This window comes from Brachycentrus maculatus, unplaced genomic scaffold (genome assembly GCF_059751285.1).
Source record: "Brachycentrus maculatus isolate JH-2025_06_01 unplaced genomic scaffold, ASM5975128v1 h1tg000059l, whole genome shotgun sequence".
Classification (NCBI taxonomy): domain Eukaryota; kingdom Metazoa; phylum Arthropoda; class Insecta; order Trichoptera; family Brachycentridae; genus Brachycentrus; species Brachycentrus maculatus.
The window spans coordinates 1,107,493-1,119,624 of NW_028280813.1; the positions used below are offsets into that span (position 1 = coordinate 1,107,493).

Below are 12,132 nucleotides of genomic sequence, written 5' to 3' on the forward strand. Positions count from 1 at the left end.
AGGGCAGAAAGTGTTGTTTTTGCATTTTGAAGAAAATGTATTGTTTAATTATTTTTTTAAATATACTAAATATTATTTAAATGGAAAAAAAACCTTCAGGTTGTACCTAAAAAGATCTGTTGCACAGTTAAAAGTTCAATAAGTGGCTTGATATTTATTTTTAATAAATTGTGTTTTATTTTTACACTTTAAAAACGTTCTAATGAAAAATCAAGTTTTTTGATTTATGACGTTCTTGAAAGGAGTGAGCGATATGTATAAAGGACATCACATTTCTATCTATGCAAATCTCGCCACACAAATACCGTCTTTACATATCATACAAACTATTGCATTGGTTTACCCACAGACCAGCACTTGCGGGATTAGGGACACGGGAAAATGTGTCACCAAATATTATGACAAAAATGTGTCACTGAATTGTGAAAATGGTGCCGCAAATTTTATAAAAATGTTTCACTAAAATTATGAAAATAGCGTCACATATTTTATAAAAATGTGACATTAAAATTATATAAAATAGTCACTGAATTGTGAAAAGTATCAAATTATATAAAATTGTAACTGAATCGTGAAAAGTACCACAAATTTTATAATAATGTGTCATTAAATTTATGAAATTTCTTTGTCCGCCTCCGTAGTGTAATGGTCAGCATGCTCGCCTACCGTTCTGGAGGTCCCGGGTTCGATTCCCAGGGGGGTTGAATAAATGTAAGTGATTTTTTCACTCTAATATTTATTCAATATTACACTGGACTGGTACCTGAAGTGGAGGGCTGATCACCTTTCCTTCATGTGTAATCGATCGAGATAACACTGCCTTTATATGAAGCAGTGCCCTATGCACCATTGGGGTGCGGAAAGGGATTATTATTATTATTTAAATTTATGAAAATAGTGTCACAAATTTTATAAGAATGTGTAATCATTGATTTTATTAAAATTGTGCCACAAAATACCAAGCATTTTTTTGAAATATATCACTATTCAAGCTATTTTAAAATTAAAATGCAAATCATTTAAAATTTTTCATTCAGTACCTAAATAAAAACGTAATACATACAGAGAGAATCTTCATAAACCGAAATTTCCCTTTTCTCTCATATTTATCAAAACACTCTGTAATGTAATCCGAACGATTCCCTGATCCGAACTGACCCCTGCACAATTTGCGTTCGGATTATCGAGCTGGCACTGTATATTGATTTCATAAAGTGTCAAATTACATTTGATATATTTAGTGACACAAATTCAAGGAAAAAGGCTTGTGATATCTCTCGCAACGCTAAAATTGGACTTGAACTATATGAAAATGTCCGCAAGTGGTGGTCTGTGGTAATATAGAGCGATTATCGTCAAAAATAGTGCGGATAGAAAAAGATTTCAAACATTTTTTTTTCAAAATTCTACACATTTGAAGGCGGCGCTAAAAATACATCCGATATGACAGCACTTTTCCATGAAACAAATTCGCAACGGAAAACAAATTGCTTGCGAGCTATCGTAAAATTTTGACCAATTTTGACAGTATACCGCGAGTTACGATGATTTTTTAACCAATTTCGACAGCTTGTAATATTTTGAGCAATTTCGACAATATACTGCGAGTTATCAAAAACTTTGGACCAATTCAGATAGCATTGAGTTATTGTAAATTTTTTACCAATTTTGACAGTATACTGCGAGTTATCATGTTTTAACCAATTTTAAAAACATACTTTGAACCAATGTAAAATTTTTACCAATTTTTACAGTATACTGCGAGTTATCATTTTTTTAAACCAATTTTAACAGTATACTGTGAATCAATGTAAAAATTTGACCAATTTTGACATTATTTAATTTTTATTTTTTAAAAAAAAAGAGAAATATTTGTGTTTTTATTATTAACACAAATATTTCAATTTCATACTATTTCTGTTAGCCTAAGCGGCTCATTATTAGAAATAGGTATCAAATTGTGGCAGAGTGGGTCGAACCGAGAAACTCTGACTTAAGAGTCCGCGACACTAACCACGGGACCACAACCCGACACCTCTATTCTGCGGCTTATCATAAAATTTCGGCAGTTTACTGCGGGTTATAATTTTTTTACCAATTTCAACAATATATTGTCAGTAAATATATAAAATTGACCAACTTTGACAGTATACCGCGAGCCATCGTAAATTTTGGACCAATTTTGACAGTAAACTGCGAGCCGTCGTAAAATTTAGACCAAATTCAACAGTATAGTGCGAGCCATCGTAAAATTACATTCAAAAGAAAAAAATCATACGAAAAATGCCGTCGTATTTTCATAATTACAAGTTGTATAGTTTAGCATTTTTAAAAATATTTTTATCTCAAAAATACATATTAAAAAAATACTATTAAATAATTGAAAGACGATTTTTAATATAATTTTTTTTTTTTTTTTTAAATAGACAATTCAATAATTCCTATTATTAGATGAAAAGCCCTAGACGATATTAAAATTTTTATTCATTTCAAAAATTTTAAAAAGAAAAATCGTAAAATTTTACGCAAGTCTTGATTATTGCTTCGGAGGTATTATTCATATTACATAACATACAACGTTACAACATCAAAATCGAAAAACGCGCCCTTACGCAGTTGGTAATTTAATTCTGACATACGAGGGCCGACCCAAAAGTAACAATAAAAAGTCAATTTTACACACTTAATTAAATGATTTTTTTTTGAAAATTTACACACTTATGTACCATGTTATGAGCCGAAAAATAAAAAAAAATTGGTTAAAAACGGTAATGTTTGGAAGTTTTTTTGACGTTTTTAGTCTCCCGATTTTTACGTTTCAGCGATTTTTTATAAACAACTTTTTTTAGACAAAAAAAAAAAATTATTAAAACCTTTACTGACCCTCAAAATACTGTCCATTACACGCAATGCACTTGTTCCAGCGTTTTTCCCACTGCCCAAAACAAGTAAAAAAAATCGGGAGACTAAAAACGTCAAAAAAACTTCCAAACATTACCGTTTTTAACCAATTTTTTTTATTTTTCGGCTCATAACATGGTACATAAGTGTGTAAATTTTCAAAAAAAAACCATACTAATACAGTTACTCACATACTAATATAAGAGTTTCTGCTTAGTAAAAAGCTTCTTTACATCTCACCAATAGATGTCTCTAGTGAAGTTCTAGTGATTCATGAACAAGGTTTCTAAATTGGTTCATATATATATATGTAGAACTTCCAAGAATTTGAGTAGTGTGGTTGTCAATAATGGGTAGAATTGGTGAATGTTACACGTGTGTAAAGTGATCACTTAAACCAGCCTATGACGGTCGTAAGCCCCGTAAATGCCCAGACTTCCATATTCTTCTTCATCTTTGATGAGATATCAAAAAATAATAAAAAAAAACCATTTAATTAAGTGTGTAAAATTTACTTTTTATTGTTACTTTTGGGTCGGCCCTTCGTATCCCTCTGGCCAAAAAGGAGATGTTTTACACAGGGCTTCAGAGGGGCCAAATTTCGAGCTGCCCAGAACGTAGTTCAATACGGAATAAGCGTCATTGGATGACTGTACAGTTTTGAGTATTTTTTTTCAAAATACATACTCGAAAAATGTGAAATATTGACGGCTTTTCTTACGTTTGACCCAAACTATGGTGACCTTTCCCATTGCAAAATGAAGAGAAAGAGAGCATTTCAAAAGATGGTGCATAGGGCACTGCATCGTATAAACGCGGTGTCATCTCGATCGTCAACACACGAAGGAAAGGTGATCAGCCCTCCGCTCAAGCGCAAAAACAACTGGTGCCTCAAGGCACCAGTTGTTTTTGCATTTTGAAGAAAAGGACGACCGAGGAAAACTTGGCACAATCAGGTATGTCAAATACTTGAAAGCGGCCGTAATACTATTAACCGTAACACTAATAAACGATCTCTTACCAAAAGGTTAACGGAACAGTGTTAAACAAGGTCTTGCCAAAAGGTCAATATCAAAAACCGCGTTTATCGAAACAGCTTTAAACGGGGTCTTGCCGAAAGGTCACCATAGCCGTCTTTTGGCCAGTTTGACCGCGAGATGGCGTTATCAGACGTATGGGCCGTCGCTCACGAACGACGCGCTCGCAAAGTAAACGTGTACACATACATATATATATTTTTCAACCAATCAAATAAAGACTTAGCCACTAAAAACATCAAACGTGAAAAAAAATCCAAAAAAAATCACAGTGCACATGGTTACATATTCCATTTCGTAAGGTTACATTATGTGTACGGGGCGCGCGTCATTTCATTTCAAAATCGGCCACATCAGCGGAGATTGTACAACGGGCCGTTGACGCAAGCAGACATTCGAAGTTTCCATCTGAATATATATATATATATTCTTATATATATTCTTCTTCTGAGGCTTATCAGCATCGAATGGTGCATAGGGCACTGCATCAGATCCGCCGTGTGCATCCGCAAACACACATTGTACAAAATCCGCAATTTCCCGATCCGCCCTTTGGATGTGGCCGCTTTTAAATTGCGAGGATGCGCGATATATGGATTAAATTTACACCTATAAAGTCATCAATCGGGCTCTGTAAGTCCCCACTGTAGGCAGTTACGTCTTCCACCACCGATACATGTAGAAAATTACAAGTATTGCATTGTTTTACAGGACTTTAATATAACATTCTGCTGTGAAAAGGCATTGCTTCTATTCATAGGACTTTAATATAACATTCTGCCGTGAAAAAGTATTGCTACAATTTATAGGACTTTAATATAACATTCTGCTGTGAAAAGGCATTGAGTTAATTTATAAGACTTTAATATAACATTCTGCAGTGAAAAGGTATTGCTTTCATAGGACTTTAATATAACATTCTGCTGTGAAAAGGTATTGCTTTAATTTATAGGACTTTAATATAACATTCTGCTGTGAAAAGGTATTGCTTTAATTTATAGGAATTTAATATAACATTCTGCTGTGAAAAATGTATTGCTTTAATTTATAGGACTTTAATATAACATTCTGCTGTGAAAAGCTATTGCTTTGATGGTATTTAATAGACACTTTGAAAGAACATTTTGCTGTGAAAAGGTATTGATTTAATTTATAGGACTTTAATATAACATTCTGCTGTGAAAAGCTATTGCTTTAATGGTATTTAATGGACACTTTGATAGAACATTCTGTTTTGAAAAGGTATTGCTTTGATTCATAGGACTTAAATATAACATTCTGCTGTGAAAAGGTTTTGCTATATTTTAAAGGACTTTATAATATTCTGCAGTGTACATGTGCTTTCATTTAAAGGAATTTAATATTAAATTCTGGTGTGAAAATTTATTGCTTTAGTAGTACATATTTAAAGGACACTTTAATATAACATTCTGCTGTGTAAAGGCATTGGTTTAATTTAAAGGACTTTAATATAACATTCTGCTGTGACAAGGTATTGTTTTAATGGTATTTAAAGGACACTTTGATAGAACAATCTGTTGTGTAAAGGCATTGCTTTGATTGAAAGAAATTTAATGTAATATTTTGCTGTAAAAAGGCATTGATTTAATATAACATTCTGCTGTGTAAAGGCATTGCTTTGTTTAAATGACTTTAATATAACATTATGCTGTGTAAAGGCATTGCTCTAATATAACATTCTGCTGTGAAAAGGCATTGCTTTGATTCAAAGAAATTTAATGTAATATTCTGCTGTGAAAAGGAATTGATTTGATTTAAAGAAATTTAATGTAATATTCTGCTAAAAAGGAATTGCTTTAATATAACATTCTGCTGTATAAAGGCATTGCTTTAATATTACATTCTGCTGTGAAAAGACATTGCTTTGATTTAAAGAAATTTAATGTAATATTCTGCTGTAAAAAGGCATTGCTTTAATTTAACGACTTTAATATAACATTCTGCTGTAAAAAGGCATTACTTTGATGTACAGGACTCCGACGTAACATAACATATACAAAGCGATACTTAAAAAAGTTTTGCTTGAATGGACTTTAATACAACGTTCCGCTACGAAAAGGTATCGCTTTATTTACTTCAATAGACTAATATAGAAAGTTATGCTTTGAAAAGGTATTGCTAAACTTACAGGACATTCCGCCTTAGAAAACGATCTACACTCAGGTCAACAAGTCACGACGTATTGCCGTTTTAGAGAAATAGTTGCAAAAATCACAGTTATATATATTTTATCGTTTACAATACTAACACATTTATGCACGTTAAAAAACGACCAAAAGTAACGCCCTCCCATGCCGCGCGGCACCGTGCGCACTGACCGGACACTAATCCAGAGAGGAATCGGTAAATATCGGCCTTGAATGCCTTCGTTTCAATTTCAGAGCCGAATCGGGTCGGACGTCGCGCGGGCAAGAGAAGGGCCGTTATTTCCGGTATAAAGTTCACATTTGGAGCACATGTTTTAGAAAGAAAGAGCCCACGTTACGGGCGGACAGTGAAAACACAACATTTGAATCCGGTGGCCCTAAAAAGGACCACTGTATAAAGGGTAAAAATATCAACACTAACAAAAAAAAAACAGATTAAAAATAAAGAAAACGGTACATGATTTGGGGCCTCTTTAAACAAATACATAATTTTACATCAAAAATTTTTTAAAAAACTAGTAAAAATATACAAAATTCAGTATGCAGAGAAAATTTGGGGCAAATGGGCGTTCAACAACAGGTACACCTGTTGTTGAACGCCCATTCGCCCCAAATTGTGATGCGATTTAAACACCGTACAGTGATCACTCAAGCCAGCCAGTGTCGGACCAATAGCCCATACAAAAAGATGCGATTTTTATATAAATGTATATTCTTCTCTGACCCTTTTTACACACCCAATGGCGCAAAGGGCACTGCATCGTTTGGAAACAGTGTTGTCTTCATTGTTGAATACATGAAGACAAGGCGGTGTTGGAGTGAACGATCACACACACACATATATATATATATATATATATATATATATATATATATATATATATATATATGTATATATATATATATATATGTTACATTCAAGCCCGTATTGGTCAACAGATGTGAAGTGTAATGAATGCGTAAAAAGACCCCAAAAAATATAACTTCTAACTGATATATAACAAAGATTGCACGAGGATGTTATATATATATATATATATATATATATATATATATATATATATATATATATATAAGATAAAAGATTGCGAATGTAACAGTTTTTGATCGTGACGATAAAGTGTTTTTAAACATATTAAGTAAGAAGGTAGAAGAAGAAAAAATATATATAAAATAAAGGTATGAATTGGCCATTTTACGAGGGGAGGGGAATGTAGAGCAATTATATTTAGTATTTTGAAAGCATTATTGACTTTGTGGTATGGCAATATAACACTCTCCTTATCATTCACCGTTTACTTTGTGTAATAGTACTTAGTATGGTATGAGAGTAGACTGGGTGCAGTCGGGATGCCATCTCTCTTGTGCTGAAAGGTATTGTATTGGAAGGTAAACGCAGCGTAGGAAGAAGGCGTATATCCTGGCTCGGCAACTCCGCGTATATCCTGGCTCCGCTGCAGCACTGGGGCGCTGCTCAGAGCGGCTGCAGACTGACACGATGATTGCCAACCTTCAGCGTCGAGTACTCGGGCCGTTGTATGAGGGGAGAGAAATAGCGAGTAATAGGTATTATATTACAAGGCGGCGTGGAAGGTAAACGCAGCGTAGGAAGAAGGCGTATATCCTGGCTCCGCTGCAGCACTGGGGCGCTGCTCAGAGCGGCTGCAGACTGACACGATGATTGCCAACCTTCAGCGTGGAGTACTCGGGCCGTTGTATGAGGGGAGAGAAATAGCGAGTAATAGGTATTATATTACAAGGCGGCGTGGAAGGTAAACGCAGCGTAGGAAGAAGGCGTATATCCTGGCTCCGCTGCAGCACTGGGGCGCTGCTCAGAGCGGCTGCAGACTGACACGATGATTGCCAACCTTCAGCGTGGAGTACTCGGGCCGTTGTATGAGGGGAGAGAAATAGCGAGTAATAGGTATTATATTACAAGGCGGCGTGGAAGGTAAACGCAGCGTAGGAAGAAGGCGTATATCCTGGCTCGGCAACTCCGCGTATATCCTGGCTCCTCTGCAGCACTGGGGCGCTGATTGATCACGATTGCCAACCTCCAGAGTGGATGGGCAGGGTAAAATAACAAACAAACGATAACAAATCTTCGTACAAATAAACATCGGAAAGCACATACGAAGCGGATTACACGGGAAAAAACATGGTTCAGATATATCTTTAAAAATATTAAAAAGTAAACTACTTATGGTAAAATAAAAAACATCTTTAGATGGTTGATATACGTCTATGAATAACGCGATGATTTATCGTAGCGTTTCGTCAGATCCGTCACGTCTTCCGCCAGCTACAAACGCCTTAACTACACCGCTACAAGCCCCCGCGGTACCACACGCTAAACTCCCCATACGCACGTTAGATGTGTTTCACGCTATACCGCGTAATAAAAAACAGTATACTAAAATAAAACAAACTAGGATAGTTTTCCTTGAATAAAGATCAATCCAAAATATTAAAAAGTAATATACAGTACTGCTTACTGTATATTATTAACACATTGTTATCGGGACACATCGCTCACTCCTTTCAAGAGCGTCATAAATCTAAAATTGACAATGTTCAGTTATGCATGTTTTCGGAACGCCCAGAAAATGTCCTATATCCCAGCAAAAGCGGCATATTTAAACTTAATATTTACCCGCTACAGGGCAGAAAGTGTTGTTTTCGCATTTTGAAGAAAAGGTATTGTTTAATTATTTTTTTTTAAATATACTTAATATTTTTCAAATGGAGAAAAACCCTTCAGGTTTTACCTAAAAAGATCTGTTGCACAGTAAAAAGTTCAATAAGTGGCTTGATATTTATTTTTTGGATTTCCAGTGCTCCATTAGGTAAAAAAATGCCCATTTTCGGATTAGATTGCAGACCCGCCCCAGACATCAATGTGTTAAATTTTATTTAACCTTCCCATCCCGGTGTTGTGTACCTTGTACACATTGCTTCTAATAACTATAATATCTCTATAAATACAGTAAATACAAGGCTAAGATTTTAGGTATTCCTCCATAACATATTTACGCATTCATTTAAAAAATAATATTGATAATAATCAGAATTTATCGGGTACATCAGAGGTATTTTGTGAATATCGGAAACAAATTCGCGTATAAACAGCGCGTGAAGAGTGTGCGGGAACCGCGACACTATATTCGCATCTCACACTTGCATACTTGCATATGCCAGCGTAAGGAGCTCAAAGCTCAATGTTCTCTGGCCAGAGCGGCAGTAGCTTTTGGGCTCCCGACAAGAGTGGACCTATGCTTGTTCCGTGAGCGTTGCCAGATGGTTTTTTAATATTTTCAGCAAATAAATCTAAAATATTATAATTTTTGACTTCATTTATGATTAATTGAGGGGATTAGCTATGAATGTCCGTATTTTTCCGATTTAAAATGGCTAATTTTTTATTGTGTAGTGACATCACCCAACACCGGGACGCACATTTTATTTTAGCACCGGAAGGGAAAGATTAAAAATATTTTTAATAATGAAAGGTAACGGCTATGATTGAATTAGCCCCTTCCCTCATACCACCCTGCACATAGTACTGAGCAGTAAGCACATATGAAGGATGTAGCGACCTACTCAAGACTAATATACACACGGTCAATCATATTCACATTTTTTTTAATCATTTTTTTGCACTGCGTAATTTATAAATCGTGCGAAAAGGGAGTTCAGCGTGTCGTTGACACTCCATTTCTCCGATGGACAATCAAAACAGACTTATTCATATTTTTACACATATTTATATTCACATCTTTTCGACCAGACGGTATATAACGTAGAAAAAAACGGGGTGATGTAATTTTGGATTCATACGACGCGTGGTCGTAACCGACGTCAAAGAAGGGCGGATTGGTTGGCCGGGCCACGTATACGGACTGCGCGGTCAGCCATTGAGCTCGCCTCTTTGACAATTCTTCGTCAGCCCGGAGAACTATGAATTCTCAGATATGATGACGGATATGATGAATCGATGCGGTGTTGCGTTGATCGTAATGCACGCAGAGGAAGAGTTAAAATAATATACATACTCTGTATAAGTGAAGAGGTTTCAATTCAAGAAAACACATTTTGCTAAATTCGAAATACCATTCTTCTTCTTCTTTCCTCTGGGAATCGAACACGGGACCTCCGGAACTACCGTTCTGGAGGTCCCAGGTTCGATTCCCAAGGGGGGTAAAATAAATATAAGTGATTTTTTCACTGTAATATTTATTCAATACTACCCTGGACTGGTACCTGAAGCGGAGGCCTGTCACCTTTCCTTCATGTGTAAACGATCAAGATAACACTGCGTTTATATGAAGCAGTGCCCTATGCACCATTGGGGTGCGGATAAGGGATTTATTATCATTATTTTTATTACTTAGGTGGAAACCTGTAATTGGAATAGTTATTTTTAGTGTATTTTATCAGATTATGTTATTTTTGTGAAATATTCCGTTGGTTTTCCCATAAAAAAAAATAAAAAAAATAAATTAACATTAGGGAAGACTCCATTGTGTACTGCCAGTTTAGCTCGTGCTTCCTTCATCTCACGCACGTATTAACCATCAAGATAACACCGCACCGGTCGGCCGTGGCATCTCTCTTTCGCGCAGACGAATCCGGGACCCGTTTTCTTCTCCCAATTACATCCCGTCTGGTCGGCGCGTCTTCCCGGACATTGCGCGGGACAGACGACAGCAAAGCGGACAGTCTCATTACACGTAATACTATGCGTTACAACCGAGCGTAATGCGGACAATCAACACACCGAACACTAACCGACTACTCCCTCACCGCTTACCGTAAATTTTAACTTTAAAAGCGATACAAAAATACCCAATGCGTTCTTAATTTTAATTACATACGTGTTACCTTACGACGACGCCTAACCAACACTATCGTAAGAGGGACTTCGTAATACGCCAAATATAACTTCATTACGGACAAAACGATATCAAAATATCCACAAGGCGAGAGATCAATACAGAAATAAACCCAGATTTGTGAACAGAGATTTGGACGCACTCAAAATATTGCAAATAAAATGGTCAAAATATAATTTTAATACAAAAAAAAATTTGAGTTTTCGGGTGTTTTCCAGTATGTAAAATAAATTCGGGAAGAATCTCATTTACATTCTGTGGAAGTCTCTGCTAAATGATATACGTAATTAAAAAAAAAAAATACTCAAGGCGACCATAGATGGGGGCGAGAACTCGCTAGTGAAAGAATCTGTCAATTATGGGATATATATATATATATATATATATATATATATATATATATATATATATATATATATATATATATATATATATATATATATATATATACACAAGTTCCAAAAATTTCATTAGTGTAGTTGTCAATCATGGGTAGAATAGGTGAATATTTCACAAGTGATCACTAAAACCATGTTTTGACGGGTCATGAGCCTTGCAAATACCCAGATTTCCGTATTCTTCTTCATCTATGTTGAACTCATACATATATCACATAATTCTCCTGTCACTGTATAAAGGATAGATATGAGTAAGCTTACTCAAATCGACCATAGACGCTGCTGCGAACTCGCACATTAAACGATGTATGAATTTGAATCATATATATACAAATAAAAGCTTTCTCAATCCAACCATAGATGGCTCTAGTGAACTCACACATACAGCATCACGAAAATATACGTATGAGTTTCAAAAATTAGAGTAGTGTGATCGTCAATCATGGGTAGAATGACTTCCATATTCTCCTTCATCCATGTCGTCATATCAAAATGTGGATTTTTTAATAAATCAATATAACCTATTCGTAACAGGATATTTTTTAAATTGGCGTACTACGGTCACCTCGTGCCGGCCGAAGAGACGTGACGAATCGCCAATGGCAATTGGACAGAGACATTGCCCGATATTTCCGACGGCCGGTCGCCGCAGACGCCGTCTAGACATACTGCCGTCAATTCAGGGAGGTCACAATAGACCTAATATGGTCGCCTGATGCGTTACGTGGAGGAATGA

General features: G+C 35.6%; 1 protein-coding gene and 1 long non-coding RNA gene across 2 annotated transcripts in view; one reads left to right on the plus strand and one right to left on the minus strand.

The window, feature by feature from the left end:
* Positions 1-12,132, minus strand: part of CCT7 (chaperonin containing TCP1 subunit 7) — a 140,494-nt gene that overhangs the window by 71,603 nt on the left and 56,759 nt on the right. The gene's annotated exons all lie outside the window — the stretch shown is intronic.
* LOC148311721 (uncharacterized) lies at positions 7,205-10,234 on the plus strand. The gene is made up of 2 exons (XR_015837211.1): positions 7,205-7,480; positions 7,673-10,234. It is a non-coding gene; the product is annotated as an uncharacterized LOC148311721 (long non-coding RNA).